Source organism: Mastigoproctus giganteus, chromosome 13 (assembly GCF_048544385.1).
Source record: "Mastigoproctus giganteus isolate SK-2022 chromosome 13, ASM4854438v1, whole genome shotgun sequence".
Taxonomy (NCBI): Eukaryota; Metazoa; Arthropoda; class Arachnida; order Uropygi; family Thelyphonidae; genus Mastigoproctus; species Mastigoproctus giganteus.
Genome location: NC_143587.1, coordinates 125,630,984 through 125,655,299, shown reverse-complemented (window position 1 = coordinate 125,655,299; position 24,316 = coordinate 125,630,984). Strand labels below are relative to the sequence as shown.

The 24,316-nt window shown below is 36.6% G+C and overlaps 1 protein-coding gene across 1 annotated transcript in view; it reads right to left on the bottom strand.

Annotated features, from left to right (window-relative positions):
- LOC150076422 (uncharacterized) overlaps positions 1-20,843 on the bottom strand; it is a 41,380-nt gene extending 20,537 nt beyond the window's left edge. The window contains exon 1 of the mRNA XM_090387423.1: positions 20,572-20,843. The gene's annotated coding sequence lies outside the window, so the exon portion shown is untranslated. The remainder of the gene's footprint in view (positions 1-20,571) is intronic.
- Between the last annotated feature and the right edge of the window lie 3,473 nt (positions 20,844-24,316).

Sequence of the window (24,316 nt, the reverse complement as noted above, 5' to 3'; positions counted from 1 at the left end):
TAATTTTTCTATTATAATTTGCTTCATTTTACAGGCTACGTTTTCATTTCTTTCGATAAATCAATCATTGTTTAAACAAACTAATTAGCTAACTAATTTCATTGTTGAGAACGTAATCCCTATTTTTAACTTTGTCTATGGGAAATCAATTCCCGCTTTACGAGTGCGCGCTAGGAACGAATCAACTCGTAAAGTCGAGAACTACCTGTACATTCAATCCCTTAGTCAAATTGAGCCAACATTGTTTACCAAATTGACAGTTTGGTTCTAAAACAGCGAAGATTTGGAAACAAAGGTATAATGCGAGTAGGAGTAATCTACAGACCAGGTGATTGTGAAGATTATGACAAAAGCCTCTACATGCAAATGGAATGGGCAAGTAAGCGTCAATGCCTTATTATGGGTGATTTCAATTTGCCTCTAATTGATTGGAGTAAATGGGAAGGAAACTCGACATGGGGAACAAAATTTTTAAATCAACTAGATGACTGTTATTTGTATCAACATGTCAGGGAAAATACTAGAGAAAAGAATATCCTAGACCTCATCATCACACATGAATCAGATGACATAACAGGGCTGACAGTAGAGGAACCAGTAGCAGGAAGTGATCACGGAGTTCTACGGTGGATGATGACGAGAGAGGTAGCAGAAGTAAAAGGCAAAGGAATGGGTTTTAATTTCAGAAAAGGAAATTACGATGCCTTAAGGTACTACATGGCCTCTATTAACTGGGTAGATATCGCGCAGAGAATGAATACAATTGAACTGTGGTACGCTTTTAAAACATTAATCACAGATGCCTTGAATGCGAATATACCATTAAAAAAATACTCCACGAGGAGGGTTCCAAGTTGGATGACTAGTGAAGTTGCCTCATTACTTGAGCAGAAAAAGGTGGCATGGAAAGGTTACAGAACAATAAAAAGTACTGAAGCCTATAACAGCTACAAGGTGATGTGTAATAGAGCCACAGAAAAGGTTCGACAGGCAAAGGCAGTTTATGAGAAATCACTAGCAAACAGAGCAAAGAGGGGGGATAAAGAATTCTTCACATACTGTATATAAATGCCAAGAAGAGCAGGACAAACCAGATCGGACCTTTATGTAAGGGAAAGGGGATAGTAATAAATACACCAGCTGCCGTTGCAGATGAACTCAACAGTTATTTTGCATCGATATTTACAAATGGAAAGCCTTTTGTGGCAAAGGGAAATTGTGGGAGCGAAGTTAAAAAATATGTAATTAATGATATTGAAATTTCGCAAGATTATTTAATGAAAAAACTTTCGAGCCTACAGACCAGTAAGGCTCCTGGAGTTGATGGAATATACCCTATAATCTTAAGAGAGGCGGCAAGCGAGTGCATTGAACCATTGAGGCTAATTATGCGAGCATCATTAGACTCTGGGGAGATTCCCTTGGATTGGAAAAGTGCAAATGTATCTCCCATACATAAGGGGGCTCTAAAAGTGAAGTTGGAAATTATCGACCTGTCAGTCTGACTTCAGTAGTAGGGAAAATCATGGAGGCAATGATCAAGGGTGGAATTCAGGATCATTTGGATCGAATTGAAATTCTCAAGGATACTCAGCATGGTTTCGTAAAGGGAAAATCATGTTTAACAAATCTGGTTCGCTATTTCGAAAGGGTCACTCACGAGCTGGATTTAGGGAATAATTTCGACATTGTTTATTTAGATTTCAGCAAAGCTTTTGACTCAGTCCCACATGAGCGGTTGCTTTATAAGCTGGAACAGGTTGGAATCACTGGGAAAATCCTTAGATGGATAGAAGGATGGCTTCAGGGCAGGAGGCAGAGGGTTGTGATAAATGGCTATTCCTCAGATTGGGTTGATGTAAGAAGTGGGGTTCCCCAAGGATCAGTATTAGGACCACTGTTGTTTTTAATTTTCATAAACGACATTGATGAAGGGATAGAGGGCGTGATGTCTAAATTTGCAGATGATGTTAAAATTGGGTGAGTAGTTAATGATCACTGTCAAGCTGGGCTTCTTCAGAGAGACCTAGATACTTCAGGAATGGTCAGAAAAATGGCAGCTGTGCTTTAATCCAACAAAGTGTAAGGTATTACACCTGGGAAACAGTAATCCCAAAAAAACGTATTCACTTGGTGGAGTTCAACTAAAGCCAGTACTGGAGGAAAGGGACTTGGGTGTTACGATACGGTCAGACATGAAATTCTGAGCATTGTAAACAGGTTGCAAGGAAGGCCCATGGTGTCCTATCGATGATCTATCGAACTTTTGCAAGTAGAGATAGGGACGTGATAATCCCATTATATAAGGCTTATGTTAGACCACACTTGGAATACTGTGTTCAAGTATGGAGACCGCACCTGAAGAAAGACATCGAGCTTCTTGAAAGGGTGCAAAGAAGGGTAACTCGCCTGGTGAGATCGGCAAAAGGGCGGCCTTATGAAGAAAGACTTCGAATATGTGGGTTGCAGAGTTTGGAAACTAAACACCTTAAAGGAGATTTGATTGAGGTGTTTAAGGCTCTGAGAGGCATCAGTAAAATGAATGAGGACAAAATTTTCAAGATTATACATGATGCTAGAACTAGGGGACATAAATTCAAGTTACGGGGGGAAATGTTTAGATTGGATTGCAGGAAGTTCTATTTTAGCCAGCGAGTTATAAATTACTGGAATAAGTTGCCTTCATGGGTGGTAGAGGCCGACAGTTTGGGGAAATTCAAAGGGCATCTGGATAGTACTTTCGGGTAAGGGAAGCACATAGGATGATAGGTTTAATTTCCTTTTTATTTATTTTTTATTTTATTTTTTTTTATTTATTAATTATTATTTAGTTATTTATTTTTTTTTTTTGTTTTTATCATTGTTTTGTTCGGATTTTTTTTTTTTTTTTTTTGGCTGGTGCAGCATAAGCCATAGGCTTTCTTGCACCAAGCGGCCGTTACTAATACTAAGATACCATCAACATTAATTTAAATGATTTATACATAATGAAGTTGCTTCAATTTTGTTAGTGCTAAAATCAACGTGCCAGGAAGAATGTTAATGTGCGCAGATTTATTTTTCCATATCTAAAAATCAGGGTATTCCAACTTAAACAGAATGCGTAAAAGTGAGCTGAACGTTTTATTCATATTAATGATAAAGATAAGGTAATAGTATTTTCACGTTTTTCTAACTTAATTTTTAGAAAATTGGTGTTTATATGGCTGTACTTTTCAGTTTTGTACCAAATTCTATTATTTTTTTATAGTCCATCGTTAAGAAAAACGTGCATGTTTCGGTTTTTATGGCGCATGGGCGACTAAGGACATGGGCCAAGCATATTTCAGGACGACCACATTAAGGTTAGAGGAATTCACAAGATAGAAATACAAGAACATCACCATATTTAGTGGTCATGTAGGCTTGAACTATAGTCAACTCAAACGTGTATAATACTGTACCTTTGCGTTGACCCGATCTGTTGCGATGGAAATATACCATTAGTATTTGCTTTACTTCCTAACAAAAACGGTTTTATTAGGAAGTAAAGTTAGTTTTCTGTTGCGAAGAAAGTTAACTTTTAACGTTAAGTTGCTTCGCAATAAATGTAATGATGTTAGGTTACAATTTATGCCTTTATTTAAAGAACTTTTGTTTAGGAAAAAATCAGTTTAGTTCGCTGTTACGGTCCAGTGCAGAAATGACTGTTTGTAAATAAGTTTTACATCAGCTAATTCAAAAATCAAATTGACAAATGATTACATGTATAACGATCCAAATTCCGTTATCGGTAAATTTAAGGTACATAATCCGTTTAATTTAGAAAACGGAAAATTTAGTTTTCCGAACCTGAAGTGACTGTTTAGAATTAGATTTTTGCAAAGAACTTTCCTGCTGACTGCAGATTCTTCGTTTCTCTGATCCGTTTGTGCAGCAGCTGCTGTTTTTTTTTTTTTTTTTTTGTTAGTTGTTGCCGCATAATGCACCTCCCAAAGTTCTTGCATTTTACTCTGATCCAAGCTCGAGGCGGGATTCGAACCCATGACCTTGGGGTTGCCAGGCAGGCACTTTTTTACCGATTTGGCTAGCCCGGTCGGCCAGCTGCTGTCGTTTGCAGTGTTGAATACACGGCGTGACCCCTTAGTGAGTTCCCCCTGGTGGAATAAAATTTCCCCGGGGGGGGGATTTTTTTATTCCACCAGGAATTTGACAAATTGTAATTTTTATTTTATAAAACACGAATTCAATAAATTTGTCAAATAAGCAACACAAAAAAAATCACAGCAATTAAGTGTGGTACTTGTTAGGTGGTAGACAGCGAAAATAAATCACTAAAATTCGACAGCCACTATTTCAAGTGTCCGCATTTTCGTTTTATGGTTTTCAGGTTCCTTTTATTTTCATACAAACCATCTCTTGATAGTGTTTCACACAAACTGTACTTGCGACATTCTTTGTATATCGCAAACATGATCGCAGGCTGCGAATAGGTTCGCCTGAATTGGTTCCTAACAGATGCTATTGTAACTACAGTGTCTCGGCTTTCATGGGAGTCTGCAGCCACTAATTCAATCGTCAGTAGTTTCGCTCTATGGTTCACATTTTTTTTCACAGCCAGAGTGGCTTATAGGGGATACCCTGGAGACCGCCATACAATACACAAATACAGCAAGAGTCCACTTGTGGCCAATTCTTCATTTTTACCTCAAACGAGACGATTTGGTCGCAGCCTATAAACACATTTTATAACCCTTTTTATTATATATGCATCTGTACTCAGCTTATTTTCATATTGCATGAAGATAAGCTGAGGGCCTGGATGAGCAATCGAAAAAATCAATGATTGATACACATGCAAAGAATAACATTACAATACAGTACTTGCATGTTTGCAGTAATGTAGTTTTTATGAACTAACTATTAGTATTCAGATGTTAAATAATAAATATTTCTTTGTTTCCTATTTTGTTTTACCTTCTCTTATAAGTTCATAAATATACATAGTGCATAATTATATTTATGCCTAAATATACAGATTTATTTGTAACATGTATATGTTGTAAATATTTAATAATAAAAAATATATACTACATGTGCCCCCCGAAGTTTACATTCTCTCTCTCCCCCAATGCAAACGCTCTGGATTCAACATTGGTTGCTTGTGATTCACTGAATGGGGCCACAAATGTTTGCGGCTCCTTTCAATCACAATTTAATTAATGATTTGACTGATGAAATATGGAAAACTGAAGCAAAGTTATATATAAAAGTTAAGTGGGTTGCTATGTTTTCCAGAAAGACGTTAGTCTTAAATACGACAGAAGTTAATAAATAAATTCTGCTTATACTCCGGGACGACCAAACGGTCAGGAGTTCCAAAGATAGACAGAATACAAGAAACAGCACCATATTTAGTATTTTGACAACTTGCATTGTATAACAGTGTTTTACGTTTTAGAAAATATAAAAAATCTACCCTTGTGAATTTGAAGCAGATTATGATTCGCCTATAGCCCCAAGATGAGTCCAGGACCCTGGATACCTCTAAGAACTTCAGTACATTTTGTGGCAGTGCTGATATTTAAGCAGTTTATTATGAAAGGAACTGCCTCGGAGAAAGTTCAATGTAACCTCCCCTCTCGATTTAAGTATTTGGGTGACACTTGACATGCATTACGATTAACTTTTATCCTAATAGATCTTATGGAAAAAGCTTGAACTTCAGTGAGCTTTTTTGTCGTGCACAGTGGTAAGTTAGGTAGTTCAGATAAGCATTGGTGTTCTCTCATATACACATTGAATACTTGATCCCGTAAAACGGACCAACTGACCATAAGGTACATGTATTCAGTTTACAAACACTTTACACTATCGCCTCATAACTCTTCACATCGTACTTGAGGAAAAGCCAAGAATCTTTTTGCTATATTCTCAGGTATAGAAAATAAAACCAAAGTTTCAGACATGGATGTCCGCACTAAAGTAACTTGTTGGTTCTGGGTGTTTAAAGCTTGATTTTTAATATTATATACCCATCTGCTGAAATAATTACTTTACCTTTTTTAAAAGGAAAGTAGTTCTTAGGAATCCAAATCAACACAGCATGGAGAAATATTTAAGCAAGTATTTTTAAATACACCCTGCCTTGTATTTACATTTTCTATAAACCAGTGGCGACCAACTCGCTATTGAAAAATTATTTAAGGAATAAAGACAGATCAGAGACGGTGATAGTTTACATTTAACACGGCAGGCACTTGAAGTGTGCTCAATTTTATTAGGAAATTGAAAATTAAAATCTTCCTACTAAAAATCAGTTCCAAAGCAGTCAAGTTCATACCTACTTCACCTAGACACGGTGATCTATTTACAGCTGAAGCACACAACAGTTTGGTTCAAGAATGCGGATGTCCAACTTTTCGATCCTTCTCGTTCTAAAATTGACAGGCTCAGTACTGCCCGTGGTGATCTGACCGGAATTATTAGAACTAGTCCATCACGCTTGAAAACAGATGGCATTCTTTCGATCTTAGAATGTACAAGGAAACGGGTTAATGGGGGAAAAGGCAATTCGTGTCAAATCTCCTCCCCATTTCACTATTAGCTGCAGATAACTCGTATACCGACTCGACGCATTGTTGGCCTAGGCCAGCCGCCGCAAACTTAACAGCTGGTCTCAATTTCCCCTCTCCTACCTCATTCTAGTATGGAAACTTTTTTACTATTTCTAGAATCTTAACATCCCGTAATATCCGGATAAAGGATATACAGCAAACCGATCTCATTTCAGCCCCTTTTTTCTTCCTCCGCTTTAAACGACTCCAGGAAACGAATGCTCTACTTTCGGGTTAAGTGGAGATAAGCAGCTTGCCATGTCAGAATCGCGAGCGTCAAGGTTGATAAACAGCCAAATACAAGAAAATTGTTCTAGCGTTATCCAGAACCCCAGCGATGAGCGCTGCGGCAATTACTCGTGATACTTCCATGGCAATTCAGTTCTGACTTTTTGCTCTGCTTTAGTTTCTGGAGATTAACTAGACCGCCTAGAGCAGGGGTGTCAATTTTTTTAGGCTACAATTCAAAAACAAACCGCTGAAACTCGCGGGCCGCAAGAAAAATTCCACCAATTATACATTTTCCGAAATAAAAATTTAAACTATTTTTTTTTCACATTTAATAATCAAGAACGAAACCACCAATTATTACATAATTGGTAATGACTATAATATTAAAAACGAAAATTTTCAAAAGTCGATGTGGAACTATTTTATGACACGCTAATTTTAAATAGACGCATTTGGCGTGCACCAGGCGATTTGGTCACCTCTGATCTAGCGGAAACTTCCATATTAGCGCGGGCGACCGCTCTCAGAGCCTTGCAGCTGAAATTTGCAAGTCGGATTCAATCAGCCTAGATATGAAGAATTAGTAGTACAAAGAACGCGAAACAAAATCCTGCAACATTACTATAATTTAAAAAAAAACTAACATGGAAGGGTACTGTATCTGCTAAAAACAGTATTTCATATGGTGAACACGTTTCCAAAATGGATCGCTCATAGCGAAACCAATTTTTTATTTCAAGTTTAATTGTAGTTTATTATTATTATTATTATTATTATTATTAACAGCTACAAAGCAGTTGTAGTATATATTTCTAAAGTAAATGTACATAAAGAGAACACAAAACAGTAAATAGAAAATTAACGGATAAAAATAAAAAAACTAAAATAAAAATAGGACTGATCCGTCCTGTTTAAGCGAACAGGTAGGAGTAAGGTAGAAGAGCACTGATATTTCTTCGCACACATTACACAATCAGTCTTAGCTTGCAAGAAGTCAATCTTAAGGTTCAGGTAACGGAAGAGGTTAGCAATTTCAGTTGCCTCTTGAAGTGTCCAGGGTTGTCAAATATCTCCCGATTTGCTTTGTTCATTGATCTTGCAGTCCTGTTATAGAAGTTGTAGTATCCATAATTTGTTCTTGCATATGATGGTTTCTTAAAGTTTTTGTCGGTGCGTTGAAATTTATTTGTGAGAAGAGATGAGGGCAATTCAGGGTACCATTTAACAGCTGGTTAAGGAGTAAGTCGTCTTTATCTCTTCTTTCTTCCAGCGTTTCAAGTCCGAAGAATACACCACTCTTGGTAGAATTTCTCATTGTATTCAAGGCCACTTTTAAAGAAAACGTACTGTATTGATCTTTTTTGAATATTTTCAATTTCTAATTTTTGGTAAGCTGCATGTGGGGACCAGACATGTGAGGCAAATTCTATGGCTGGCCTAACAGATTTTGTAGAGAAAGTTGAAAAGTGCCAACTGATTGAAGTCTCGGTTAATTCTTTTCAGGAAATTAGTTTTTCGCTAGCCTTTACAATGTTTGAGACATGGACATCAAAGGAAAATGATTCCTTAATAAGATACCTAAATTTTTGGCTGTACTAACTTTTGATTGCCTTGTTGATACAATAAGAAAAATTAAGTTTGTTTTTCTTGGATGTGTTAGCAAAGCTCATCAGCCCACACTTAATTTCATTGACTACCATTTTGTTCTCCTTCAGCCTTTGTTCTCCTTGGAGAGCTTCGTTTAGAATGATGCAGTCATTGGTACTGCAAATAGCTTTATAAATTTTTATGTCGTCCGCAAATATGTTGATTTGGTAGTCTCCAAGGGTGCGTGGCAGGTCGTTGATATAGATAAGAAATAATAGCGGACCTAAGGATGAACCCTGTGGGACACTAATTTCAGGCTTGAAAGGAGTTTGCAATCCAGTTTAGTGCCTGTCCTCTGAGACCATAGCGATGCAGTTTATTGATTAGTCTCTGAGGGACTACTTTGTCCAAGGCTTTGCTTAAAAGGAAGATGGAGTCAGCTTGTTTTCATTCGTCAACCGCCTGGGATATATACAAGACAAACGAAATCATGTCTGTACAGGTGGAACGACCCTTGATAAATCCGTGAGAGTAATCCGACAAATTAAGTTTCGTAAAGTTAACAATGGATTCAGTTATCTTTGAGTGTATTTAATTGACAAACTGGTCTTAGTTGTTGGGTCTCCTCATTTAATAGTTTCATTTTGATATACTATAATTTAACTGTTTTCCTGAATTGGCGGATTGAATGTATGCGGATGTTTTAAATTTTATTAATTCTTCGGATTTATCTAAAATTAGCCGATTTTCTAATCATGTTTGTTAATCCATTGGGTTATTAGCAAAGTGGCAAATCGACTAGAGAACACACGCAATTTACATACAAATATATGGGTAGATGAAAAAAATACGGGTGACCCTAATATAATAATAAAATCCATTTGGTGTAGCGTGTTGTAAGACACTTAGGTGAAATAACGTGGTCGCCTTAGTATGTTTCGGTTTATCCCTGTTTTGTAATGGGAATACTGTACTAAGACTCATTACATATTACACATTTCTTTCTTCACAAGAAAACGATCGCGTTGCTCTCTGTTAAGCAAAAAGATGCTAGATATTGTCTGTATTTGCGTGCGATTAGCTTGTTCATTTGCTAAATAAAAACGGGCTCCCTGAAATAGAAACGTGTAATTTGCGTTAAGAGTTGTGAATTCGACCACGTTCTTAAATCCCATAATTCTTTCCGTCTCGACAGGATCGAACCCAGACGTTTTTTCCCAAGTTGTGAAAAAACTGATCTTAACACCCACTAGGGATGACTTGCGTCTTTAATATATACGAAGAAGTTAAATGACTGAACTTCAGTCCAGGGCAGATTAGTACGATTTAAGGGGGTAGCTTAAGTCGGGTGCGATGATATGTATCTTTTGAAAATTGTATAATATAAGTTTTGCTTCACCGAAATATTTCCTCGTTCTTAATGTGAGATATACAAAATAAACTTATTTTATTCGTATTTAGTACTAGTAACGCAATGCTTCCCATTACTTACTAAGCGTGTTTAAAAATTGCAGAAAGCCGCTGCTTTTGTCAATTGATTATTTTTAATTGTTGTTATTGCAGCTTTTAAATGCATTTAGAGACTTAAAGCATGCTTTCATATTCATTGCTTTGTATAGCAATTTCAACTCAAGAGTAATGTTCAAATTTTTAAACCACTGATTCATAAACTAATGGCAGAAGGCGGGTTTTCTCTTGATAAACAGCTAGCCTTAATCAGTATGGGCTTGGCACACCCAAGGTCCTGAGCTGGTTATCATTCTTCTCTTTCTTGGTGATTCCCTTCTACTTCTGGCACTTGTGTTCTCTCTCTAACAATTTTTTTTTTTTTTTTTTTTTTTGGCTGGTGCAGAAGCCTCAGGCTTCCTTGCACCATATGGCTAATAATATCATCAAGTGGCAACGTATGACGACGCAGTACGCATTGTAACACATCTCGCTTACTAAGTGTAGTTCGTGAATCTTTCAACAAATCATTTCATTAAAATACGTCATGGCCAGAAACATTTATCGAAGAAAGCTGATTTTAAAGATTAAAATTTCAAATATTCTTGTCCTTCGAGAAATGCTTCGATGCTACTGTTTTTTTACGCAGGGCAAGATAGACCTTCATCCCATGCACTTTCTCAGGTGAAACATTTCGTTCGAGTGAGTCACATCTGGTAATGGCCACATTTCCTGGAATTTTGTACATGATGGGCCCTTACTCTCGGGCCCTCAATCCTTAGATATGGATTGTTTTCAAGGATAGGGTTTATCAAAGAAACATTCTCATTGAAGGAACGCATCGCAAGGCATGCCTTGCTTTCATTATTCCTGTCTTGCTTTAGACCAGGGGTCACCAAAGTACGGCCCGAGGGCCAGATCCAGCCCGGGTAGTCTGTTCATCCGGCTCGTCCCGCAGTGTGCTACAAATGATCAAAATTTCTAAAATATATTGTAATTTATATGGAAATATAAAAAACAGTGAATCAACGAAATACTGTTTCAATGACCGCCTGTGAGCTGGGCTTATACCTTGGTATAAGCCCAGCTCACCAGCTTATACCTTGGTATAAGCCCCGCAACGAGCCGCGCCGTTGCCAAGATTTTTCAGACCTCGACAGAATTGAGTGATATTCTTGTTTCAAAAGAAAAATCCGTTTCATTGTAATGTTGATGACGTGCCAGTCGAACTACAGTTAGATCATTGATTTACAAGCAAATGACCTATTGAAAGAAACACAGAAGGAAATCTTGTAGAATTTTATCTCTGCTTATCTGATAATGAGTTTTCAAAATTAAATTTGCCTCTGGTATGGCATCAGTGTTCGGTACAACTTATGTCTGTGAGCAAGCATTTTCAAAACTGAAATATGTAAAGTCCACATATCGAACAAGGCTGAGTGATGAACATTTAAAGGCAATTCTCTTGGTTGGGTGTAGCAATTCAAAAGCAAACATTGATATTTTAAAAGCTAAACGCCAGTTCCATGAATCACAATCTTTTCTGCTTATCTTATTCCTAATATCGCCTTCCTTGACAAGTTTTTGATAAATAAATTTGTTATCTTTATTTTTCTATATATTCTTTATTTTTGCATATTTTGTGTATTGGTAAATAAATATATTCGTTGTCTTCATTTTCGTTGTATTTACTGAATTGTACATATTGAACAAAAATGATTATACGGCCCGCGCTCGTCAATATCTCGGTTATCTGGCCCGTCGTGAAAAGAAAAAAAAAAGTTTGGTGACCGCTGCTTTAGACAATTGAAAATGTAACATACGCCCAACATTAGTAATGCAAGTGGTTATCACATCAAAGAGTATTTCTTCACAAACTGTAGCTGCCTCATACTATACTGTAACTTGATCAAACTGCTGAATGGCTGCATTCATCACCAAACTACTGCCACTTGAATTTTTGTTCCTCCTCTTGTTTCTTCATGATCATTTCTAGTTTACTGCCTACAAGTGTCTGAAAGTAATACTATCTCTCGTTAGCATAACTGGTTCTCACGAATAGTCGATATTCCAAATCAAGCCATTCTGATGTGATTCTATACGGTCCTAGGGTAGTGCTCATATTTCCAGTGTCAATTTCCATCTAATACAAATAGAGGGTTTGTTAACCAAAAATTAGATATACGAAACAAACGCAGTTCAATTTTGATCAAACCACAGCCGCTAGTCGTCTGTTTCTCAACACTTATTTTTTTTTAATTTATTGTAATGAAATGCCACTTTGTCATCTTATGCATTTTTCATCACTCATATTTGTGTAGGTCCCTGCGTGTTACACATCAATCGTACACTATACAGTGAATCACTGTTATAATCAACTCGCCCGAATCAATATTGATAGAACATTGTTTACTTCGTACAAATCCATATCTCGATATTTACACGAGTGTCTCGTTCGAGTTTCTCGGTCACCATTGAGCTAACCTATCCCTCCTTAGTGATAAGGTTTGTTTCTTGAACTCGTGCTTCAAGTTGATTTTTAAAAAAATAATTTTGTTATACTCCGGGACGACCACACGTTCACAGAAATTAAGGTAGAATACAAGAAACAGCACCATATTTCTATCAGCATTTCAGAAGTGTCGGCTTAATTTTTGATTTTATTCAATTTGTCTATCTTTTCTTTTGAACGCACCTCAGTTTCTTACGACATGATCCTTTTAACAGCAGATCGTCCTTAAATTGAATTTCGCAAGTTTATCTTGAGTCTAATTTGTTCATATACCAAAGGAGATTAGAATTGAAAACCATGCAATACAGAGGAACTATTATTACGGCTGCATCTGTGCTGCGTGAGTGCTGACAAGCATTGGGTATCTACTTCGCATGTAACTTTACTTACTGATAACAATATTACTTCATTTATTAATAACTATAGCCTCATTTCTGTAGTAAGGTTAATATTTGAAAAGTCTTCACGTTCAGAAATGACGTTTAGGAGGTCCTACTCTCAAGAGGTAAGGCACCAGTGTTTTAAGAGGCAAAGTTCCTCAGCAAATGTCAGCTCAATCGTAAACCCCATAAGCGTTGCAAATTTTATTAAATAAAAAAGCAAGCATCGCGAAAATAATCGACAATTTTTGACAAATCTTAAATTAAAAATTCAAATTCCATGCAAGTAGGATTTTAACCACTCAAGTATGAAGAGGGAAAATGAGCTGCAAAAGTGTCCGATTTAACGTTAAGAAATCGGATCAAGGGAAATACAAGCTAGTGCACTGTTCGGCATATGTTGCTCAAATGCTGATAAAGCATGGTCTTGATTCAAAGAAAAGTGACAATGGTAACGAAAGGCTGGCCGCCACAGAAAGGCAAATAGTGGATGTACAGTATATGTATTTAGTGATAAATACAAGAACGTGCTCATCATCGTTGGCCTTGAAAGGAATCCAGCTGTATATATTCATTAGCATATTACCTCTATCTGACGAAAGCACTATTTATGATAAATGCCTGCAGCCATGTGTACATAACGAAATATTAAACTTCAATATTATAGTGTGGTACTGTAATATTTGAATAAATATAATTTTTATTAATCTTGGAAGTGCGTATATTCTCTAAAGTACCCTCTTTACTCATCCTTTATCTACACAGTTGTTAAAAAAATTCGAAACAGAAACGAGGAAGTTGCTGTAGAATGAATGTACCTGACCTTTTCTGGAAACTCAGTAGCCCCATGGCAACAGGTGACTGTTCATTTCTTGTTGGAAGGCACTACCTGGACTTTTATTCTTCCAAAAGTAAACCTCACGGCTATTTAACACGATAACGTCAACTTACTGACTGGCGAGATTACCCTAAGGGATTAGCAGGTGTGCTAATGAAAATGGAAAACGTGTTACCACGTGGCACAAACAGTGTGATTGCTGGTCGGAGGCAAGAAACAACATGTCACTTCCCAATCTGTAAACAGATGACTAAGTGTAGTATTGTATTTCTTGAACCATGAAAATCCCAGGTGCCTAGAAAAACTAATCCCACAGAGCATTAAGGATTTCAGTCAAGCTAATTACTACAGTCCCGACAGGTTTATTTAAAGTAAATTTTTTGTTTATACTTTGTCATCCACATAGGGTCACAAACTGACACGATCAAGATCAGTTGTCAGAAAAACAAGTCAATCTTGCTTTTAAATTCCAAGGCTACATAGAAAGTGGGTAGAAACACCAAGTTCTGCAATTCGAGTCGAGAATTCCTACGTTAAACTTAAGTTACTCCTTGACTGGCTAGTTCATTTTTCACTATACTGTATCTGGAAAGCCTCATTATTTCAGACCGTCACTGACGGAACGAATTTGCTAAAGTTTATCTTAGAGAAAGTCATACTGACGAGCATGGCTCCTCTCTTACCTTAACTTGCAGATAAATAAATAGAAAATAGTATGCTGTTTCTGGTCCCATTAGATATTTTGCTAAAACAACCAGCTGTTAAATGTAAATGCTTTCCTGCCCCCAAAGAAGCTGATGTAAAGGATGCCTTTAAGCCATTTAGACAATTAGCCCGAATTGTTTGCGAATTCGAAGGCGATCTCCATTGCGCCAATTAGCAAATAACATAAACCAATCAAAATGTCATTTATTAGTTTATACTTTAGTATTTATTTATTGGAGTTCGTTCAAAAATTTTCATATCACCAGATTAAGTCTTTTTTTTAGTTCTTTTAAAGGTATGGAACTACGGCAGATTCATTCCGACATTCTGCATTTACTCATTTTTAATTACACCATCTTAACTACAAAACAAAATCAACTGAATATTTTGAAATGCTTTAAAATCTGATCGCTACTGATTATTCTGGGAACTAGTATTGCAACGCATGCCACAATTAAAATATAGGAGCTAATGCTGATAACGACTTTAAAATAAAGTTTTCATTTTGTTTTATTTTTCCTAAGCTTAAAAAGGGTAGGAATTCTGAACTAACTTATGACTTCCTTACCTTTACAAGATTTTTCCGACTTATTACGTTACTTGGAAAAAAAAAATAATACATAACAATTACTGTTAAAATAACTTCGTAGCTTGTTAAAATTAGATATATACATCTTTGTCCAAAATGTAGTTAAACTATTTTCCATTTTGGTGGCAGATATATAATTGTCTGCTTTTCAAAGTCCGCTAACAAAAAAAAGTGACTTCACACCATTTTGTTATTGGCAGATGTAACGAATATGTCACCTGTAACGGGCTATACCTGGCGAAATGACAATAAACCCCTAATTCGGCCTGTCTCCTGTCTCCCTCCTAAACGTTCTATGATTTGTTCCCTCCGGCACAGCATTCGCCCAAAAGTCCTACAGCCTTTCTGAGAAAGTGTTCGGAGGAAATTCTGGATTAACGCGTTAGAAATTAGGCTGAAATAAAATGAAACCATTTGAAGTTCTTTTCCTTGTCTATGCCACTAAAATAATAGTATCCTAACTACTTAAATATATATATATAAAAACATATATATACACATAATTTTCATAAGGTTTAAGTAGCCAATTGAATTCATTTTTCCAAAGTAACATTTTTGCATGAAAAATGGCGCATATTTTATTATGACTAATTACAGATGGCTATATAAAACGAAAAAGACTAAGCAGTGAAGTACAGTATATACATATGTTTTTTTTTTTTTTTTTTTTGCGTGGTGTCCATAACTTCTTTAAATATATAGACACGTCCAACCAGCCAAAAAAGATTGGAACAGCACTGATGTACTTTACTGGATACTAACGGGCAAGGCATTTTCCATACTTAAATTTTTCGATACAGAGCTGTCAACCAGTTCCTACATACATTCGAAAGTTGTTTTGTAGTATAAAGTTGCATTTAAGTCTCTTGCACGGTACCTCATTCTGACGAGCAATTCTAAAAATTCCCCAGCCAGCCTTGAATATTATCGTCACATTTAAAATAAAAAAAATTAAAGCCCAAAAACAAAGTAAAACTATCCAGCCATTAATGCAAAATGGCCGCTGATGATTTATGGTGGCGAATCTTAGCTTTCAGCAATCTAATTTTGGATTTGAAATGTTTTTAACGGAAACGCCATAAATAACTAGGTACGTTCAAGAACCGTTCAAACTTAATTTAGGGCGCGGCAATCCAAAGTGGTCCACCATGTGGTTATGTATAGTTCAAGACTTAGAGTGCTATATATTACCAGAGTAAAAGAAACCAGACGAAACAGTTTTAAAAAAGCTGGTCATGTTTTTTCCCCTTTGTTGGCTAAAATCTTGCTCTGAATCATCTTCCGTAGTGTTCCAGAATCTTAAAAGCAACTAATTGAACAGTGCAATAAATCAGGCCAATGGTGTTTTATCTACGTAAAAAAATAAATAGGCCTATTGGATGCAAGACAGCCATTCGCTTAATTAATCCCAAAAAAGTAATTAGGTAAACAATTTGAGAAATAGGAACCCCAGTGGCTCACATCTGGAGTGAGCCTCTGACTTGGGGAACTGGTGTTACTAACAAAAAAATGCTCAGCTAAAAAATAATAAATAAAAGGAAATATTGATACTATTCCCATTCCCACAAGGGAATTATCCACTTCTGCTTTGAATTTAGCCAGATTCATTGCCTGTGCCACTCTGGGAGGCAACTTATTCTAGTTGACTAAAATCCGCTGGCCACAGGTGAATTTCATGTGATCCAGTCTTCTGTTATTCCCGAAGATTTTATATTTATGACTTCGTTCTCTCCTGGGGGGGGAAAGATTGAGGGGGTAAAATGAATGAGGAAAGAGACCTCCCTTATTCATTTTACTTTCAGCACTTTTTACACCCCCAATCAATCTCCTCTTAGATGGTCTAGTACTTTGAAGTGCAAACATTTTAAGCCGTTCTTCATATGTCCATCGATTTTCATTCATCACCAATCTGGTCGCCCTTCCTTAAAACCTCTATTGTATTGGTGTATTGCTTTAGTATTGGCTAACACCAATACAATAGTTACTTGTTTTTTGTTTAATGTATGGTCTCCAACTTGAACGCAATATTCTTCATATAATCTCACCGTCGTGTTGTATTCAAGGCTAATGAATCTTTCTTGCTGTTAGCAAAGGTTCTATATATCCCGGCCAGGACACTGCTTAACTTCGCAGCAGTCTCTTTACATTGAAGGGAAATTTATTTCAGGTTGAATCGTAACATCTTTTTCACCTTGCATCACTCCCCCACCTAGCTCGAGTATTTCTTTTCTCCAGAGTATTGTAGTCACGTTTGAATTTCCAGGGTGCTTTTTTTTTTAGTTGACACAGCTATCTTAGCCTCCTATACCGTATATCCAGTGACACATCCACGCAGTCCCAACCCTGGAAGAGTGAAGATCCCTTCACTCTTCCAGGATAGAAAAGACATCTGTTCGTCAATTGTGAATGTAACTAAAAATTAGTACTGCGTGTATTTTATTTTGTTGCGCTATAAAAATGTGAATAGGATATATCTCGTCGCTCGAAAGGAAGCAGTTTCTAATCCAGTATCAGGTAAGAATACTGATTCACTTTTTGTGATTGAAATTGTGAGGAATGGTATTTGGTGCTGGTGGCAACTAAGTCTCGGTTTAGTTCGTCTTTGGAGCTTCATTTTCGCTTTTTAGCAATACATATAGGATTATAGGACATTATTGGCAAGAAATAAGGTCATTACGCAGGGATCAACTCTAAATATTTATTAGGATCCATAAATTTTAATTTAAAGAACTTTATTTCAGAATAGAAATACACCAATTAAAATAAGTTAAGTGTCTACTCTGGGGATTTCAATAACATGCAAAAATACGTACAGTACCGTCCTAACGGAAACTGTCTGTAGCAAACTAATTGAAATTTAGAACTGAAGTTTTCTGTAGGCATCATCTGATTTACCTACTTAAATGGTCTGATTCGTGATTTAACTAAAGTTAAATTCAGAAATTCTCTTCAGCGTTTAATTTATGTTGCAAAGCAATCAATGTAAACTAATTCCTGCCATTAGTTTGTCAATGGAATGTGCCCCCCCCCCATCCACTTGAATATTAGGAGTGAAAGAAATGCAGCTTAGCAAACAGGCATCTTACAGGAGACCTTGATTAAGGTTTATAAGGTTCTGAGAGGGGTTAGTAAAATCAAGACGAAATTAACTGTATAAAGACTTCCAGAACTAGGGACCATGAATTCAAATTATTGGGGAAGAGGTTTAGACTAGACCGTAGGAAGTTTTTAGCCAGTTAGTTGTTGATTATTGGGACATGTCTCCACAGGTAACTAATTGAGGTGACATTTTGAAGAAATTCAAATGTCAACTACCTATGTGAAGGAGGAAAACAATTGGTCTATTTTCTTATATTACTCTTAATTTTTTAGCCGCTTCCTTGTACTGTATGGCTAATACCAATACTAAAGCCATTAATAATTAAAAGTGACAATTTCTAATACAGAAATTGCACCCCTATGCCGTCAACCCGGAGTTAATGGGAGTTCACATTATCCTTCGTTTAGACGTAATAAAATGAAGTCTTAATTCGCGTGCTGAAAGTTTAACGAGCCAAGCATAATGTGCATACATGAACAGTGTTCAGCAGCTATTGAACAATAATTGATATTCTACTTCCTCCATTCTGAATAAAAACAAATGGAGGGACTTAAAAGTCGCGATATTACATTAACATATTGTAATATTTTATTTTAGGGATATATGACTAAATTTCAACAAATAGTACCGAAATCGGTTGACTGAATTTGGTGAGGTACTATTCTTCCATAATTTCCTAATTTGACACAAGGAAAAGCACGCGGAGCTTCGGCCTCATGTTGACATGATGCAACAGTACTGGATCCCGCAGTATAGTAATTCGAAAAAAATTGTATGGATTACCAGAAAAACATGCTCGGATTAACACCTCTTCGTGCCCTTAATACTGCGGAACGTTGGAATAAGCTGCTTGAGGTATGGCTGAGGAGAATAGTTGGCATAAAGAAATGGTGGGCACTTTTTGGACAATATCTCCCCCCCCCAGAGATGCACAATAAGTTTGCTTCCGTGCATCATTATGCCATTGTGATTATAATATTAGAATGCTGTTAGAGAAATAAATTCAGTTCGACCAGTAAATAGTAGCTAATTGAATTTAATGACAGTAGATAAGTATAATTTAAATACTGTGGTAACAATGCGCTTCTATAAAGAAAGGGTTCATTGAGAACAGCTGTCTAGTGGGTAACCTTCGTCGATTACGCACTGAGCAGCTGAGTACTCAACTGGAGTTTCCGTGTTGAGGAAAATTTTTTTCCCCACAATTTCTTTACGAGTATTACCTGTAAATACGAGATCTTGTTTCATTTCCTGGAGCGTTTTTTACACTAATGTGAAAAAAAAAAAGTTCTGGTGCTGCGCCTAAATTAGGGAATACTTAGCGGTCTAAAATTTGAAACTTTTTTTCACCAGCAGTACTACAGCACTGTAGGGTGGAAGGCTAGAAGTGAAATATGTTGGACTTTGTTTGGAATACACGATTAAAAAAACGTTCTATTATACGCTGGGTTGAGCAACTCGTAAAAAAAAAAAAACCCCAACCTGAAACCTTATTTTAGGGTTTTACTTTGGAGCTTAATTTTTAAATTAAGACTATATATATATATATATATATATATATATATATATATATATATATGAAGAATGTTACCTTGGTAAACTATGTTCATAATAATTCAGTAACAGAAATGGTTAAAATAAACTGATAACTTACCAATAATTTTAAAATGCTGTCGATATCACGAAATTGAAACCAAAATGCATCTTTCCCTTTAATTAATTCGGATTGTAAAGGGTTCTCCCCCCCCCCCTTTTTTTTTACTTTTAAAGTGGCTCGTGGGATATTTCTGCGAGCACCTTTTGAAGTAACTTCATGGAAAGTAACAGGAATTGAATGAAGTTAGGAGAATACAGCAGCAAGTGGGGACAACCGGTGGAGAAAGAAAAGTTCGTAATGAACCGAAGAAATGCTTTCTCTTGCTGGAAGAAATTATCCTTCGAAGCGTAACACCCATCTCATCTAGAAATATTAAGAAAAAAAAATGTTAGAATGCACTCAAACTGGAACGTCAAACGTTTGGATTTTATTTCCCATAATATTCGTTCAAAATCCTATTCATATAAAAAAAATCTAAATTACGTCAATAAATTGGTTTCGCTTAAAAAATTCCTTATGACTAATTTCGAAAGCTATTACAATAAAGGAATTCCCCCTCCCACAGAATTCTACCAAGCCATAAACAAGCAGACTTGAATATTTCACGAGCGGGGTTTGTTAGAGTACGTCTACAACGAACAAAAGTGTTATAAACTTTTAGCCAACTACAGTATTAATAATAGAGAATGTTTCACTATTCGCAAAACATTCCATTCCTCTCAATCAGCATGTTCGTAAACCAACCTAAGCATTTCCACCGAAAAAATTTAAACTAGTACTCTTACGAAAAATTTCCTAAGAATATATATTTTTTTCGTTAATCAGTGTTCTGCGAAGATAGTTGGATATTTGAAAACCTCAATTCATCTTTATACATTAAATGTCTTATAATCCTGATTTTATTAATAACATTGTCAGAAATTTTTCACTTTCTCGACACTTCAATTTGTATTAAATAGTATACTTCCCTAAAACGCAAAATGCACTTGCCTTTCTTAGCCCTCAAAAGACTGGAATGTGAATTCAAATGTTAATCCAACTCGGTAGGAAGAGGACAAGGGAAATCTTGCTAGCCATTGTCCCGCCAGAGACTTGCCATTGTAAACCACACAAAACACCAAGGTCAGCAATTAGGTAGTGATATTTCTTAGTCACTGACTAACTGTAAATATTTACCGCTCCAATGATACCTTCTACTCTGAGTATAGAACACAAATGTTGCCTCTCTCCTACGAAGCGGCACGTCAACCCTCGTACTAAACTTACATCCGGTCAGGTCAAGTTCGATGACTCAAATCGAGGTTTGCCTGAGGATTGTTCGTATTTGTATCACCTGTGTCGAGAGTACGAGATGGCGCAACCATCAACCAATGAAAGTACCTGTACAGTGCGGGAAAAACGAGTGGAATTCGCGAAACTAGCGTCCCCTCCAGCCAGCCTTCAAGTAGAGACAGATGCTGTTGCCGCTTTCTGACGGAATCGTAATTTCCTCTCTTCCAAGGTCAATTATTGAGAGTTCCTCACGAAACTAGAACAGCCAGGAAGGAAAGGAAATTGGATTTACAAGACTTGGTAGAGTACTGGTCGTTAGACAATCAGGAGACAGAGCAGAAGGAAAAACAGATACATATGAAAAATTATTACAGTATTCCCTTTATAATAATTTAATGAATATGGGGACTTGGGTTCTTCTGCAGTAATAGCCCGAAAGCAAACCGTAGCTTGCACTAGTAAAAAATAATATATCCTTCTTAATATTTTTTTTATTTATAGAGTACACAATCGTACTATATAAATAAAAAACACTTACCCACTGACAGATAATTTTATGAAATAATAAAACAATCTAATATAATACAATGTAAATTATAAATATTGTAGTGATAGAAGGACAAAATTATTTTTTACAGTATGCATATTCTGTTGTTTGATAAAATACCTTATTAGGGCGAGAAGTCCTTCAACTAAGTCAATACTATTTGGACATTTTGTGTCCTAGGAATGTCTTTTTGTCTATATTTCCTGTGTTTTCTTAGTCATTTTTCCGTTTTTTTTTTGCGGAATGAAAAAACATTAGTCACAAACTTAGTGGGGGGTGATGAACCATGACTAGTTCTGGATGCAGGATACAAGTTTTGTTCATTCTGACCATGGATGGTTGGCTGTTTTAGGGTTTTAGGCGCATCAGCAACTTAGATCATATTGGTCGTGTACAATATAATATATCAGTAAATTGGTGTAAGCGTTTTCTGTGTTCTGTGGTCGATTTGTTGTTTGCTGGACCAAAAACCTGATTTTCCGGGAGAAAAAAACCATGCTGCCCTTGCCTGAGAGTAACTAACAGTCACAGTAAAAAAAAAAAAAAAAAAAAAAAAAAAAACCAAAAAATTCCTCCCTCATTGACAGGATTCAAACTCGGGTATTTTCCACTCGGTGTTGTTGAGCGGAACGGTGATCTCATATACTCGTATATTATTTTATCCAAAAATTGTGTGTGTTCTGTGCTGGTCTTTTTGCGTATTTTGCTCGACGGAAAACCAGTGTTTCCAGGGAGAAAAATCCTTACTGTCCACGATTGAGACCGGCTAACTCATATAATTTAAGCCGCATAATGGGAAAAAGCCCATAAAAGTTCCTCGCATCATTGACGGGATTCAAACCCGGGGCCTATTCCATCCCTTGTGGGAAGGACGGTGATTATAACAATTGTGCTAACTGCTCTGACTGGCCCTCTGATCAGCGCGAAGCAACAAGGGATTTGTCAGACCAGGCACCATTTTTACAGTCGTCCACTGTTCTTGAGCCCTCTATAACCATACATTGGTTTTTGCTGACAAGAGTGAAATCTACGTTCGGTAGTCGGCTGCGCGACCTAATCCGTGAGAAAGTACCAAGAGTTGTCCATTCTGAAACACTTCTTTAGTTGCCATTGTAGTACTGAGTTGTAATTTGTCTGACTGTAGGCTTTCTGTTTGCATAAGTCTTGTCAGCCTCCATTGACTTCTCGCATCAACAAGCTGTTTTCGAGCCGTCGCTGGATGTTATTTGGCTATTGTTCCAATCTCGATACACCAAACACAATCGTACTTTAAAACATTAACCAAGTTGCAATTTGCAAGATACTCATACTGCTGCGGTTGACTACCACGCCACGTTCAAAGTCATTCAAACCAGTTTTTGCCCATTCTCGCGCTAAATTGCACACATTCAACATCCTTTATGTATATGCAGAGTTGAACTTTCGTTCAGGCGCCGTCCTACATAAGATACTGTCCTTTATGTATTTGCCCACCTGCTTTATATCGCAGGTAATGCTGTTACTTAGGAACTACTCCATTTCATGAAAAGAGTAGTTTACTAAATAAAGTGGCCACGCAGTTTATATGAATACATTAAATAGGATATTTAAAGGTGCATATAAATAGGACACATACACAGATGCTATTGTTGTTGTTGTTGTTATTCGATTTTAGGAGCATTAGCGACTAAAGCCATATTGCTTCGCATAAATTGTGTGTGTCCTGGGTCGATTTTCTCTTTGCTGGACGAAAAACCCGAGTTTCCCGCAAAAAAACATATTATCCTCGCCTAAGACCGACTAACTCAGCCACGTTATGAAAAAGGTCCATAAAAATTCCTCTCGTCATTGACGAGACACGAAAACTCAGATCTTTTCCATCTGGTGTGGAGAGGACGGCGATTCTACCAACTGTTACCTACGAGGGCATACATAGATGCGTATAAATAAGATATATATAGATACATAAAAATAGGTAGGTTGCACAGTGAGAAATTCACAAAAATTACAATGGTTTTCAAGTAAGGCAGTTACAGCAGTACATAACAATATCGGCTTTGGATTTCAAATAAATCACCAAGTTTTTCATTAGGATTTTTCCAACAGTTTAACCATGTGGTTTGTCCTTTGTTTTAGTTTTTCATGAAATTTTATTAAGGATGGGTTGTCTTTTCTGAGGCTATATTTAGAACTGAATATGATGGTAGATTTCTTGTGTCAATTTTCAAAAGCATATTCTCTGAAAATTAGCTGAAATTAGAATATTCTCAAGAAGGATATTAGGATATTCTCTGACTATTGTAAATTGCAGTGGACGATTAACAAAATGTAAATGTTTAGTCTATTTCCTGAAGTGATCAGTATTGGTATTTGGTAATCATTCAACATAAATATGACAAGTGGCCATGTGTTTTTGTAAAGGGCGGCTTTTGAAACGTCAGTTCAAATTCGATTCGTGTCTCTGTGAAGAACTGTACAGGAACTCCCCGACTTACGTAAGGTTTGCGTTCCGCTGAACGCTACGCAAGTCGGAGAATTTCCCCCATGCTTGTGCAGCACTCGCAACTGTGCTCGCTGAATTGATTGAATCGAAAAAGAAATGTTCGACAAACATGTAAATAGAATTATTTATTGTATTTATTCAATTTTTTTATTTCACGCACAGGAAAATTTACAAAAGTGTGCAATTTAAAAAAAAATTTTAATTATAAAATTACAAAAAAAGAGAGGAGACATCTGATAAGTACGCCGTTGCAGAGGTTGAGGGCTGTGGAGATTTAGAAAGGGTCGGCCGCTCAACCTTACAAAAGAACATATTAATGGATGACTGTACGGTGGCTTTTTCTTTTCATCGTAGATTTCTTTGTAGCAAGCAAGCATATCATTCACCCCTCTGTTAACTTTTAAGAATCGTTCGCTGTCAGGATCCATCTTCTC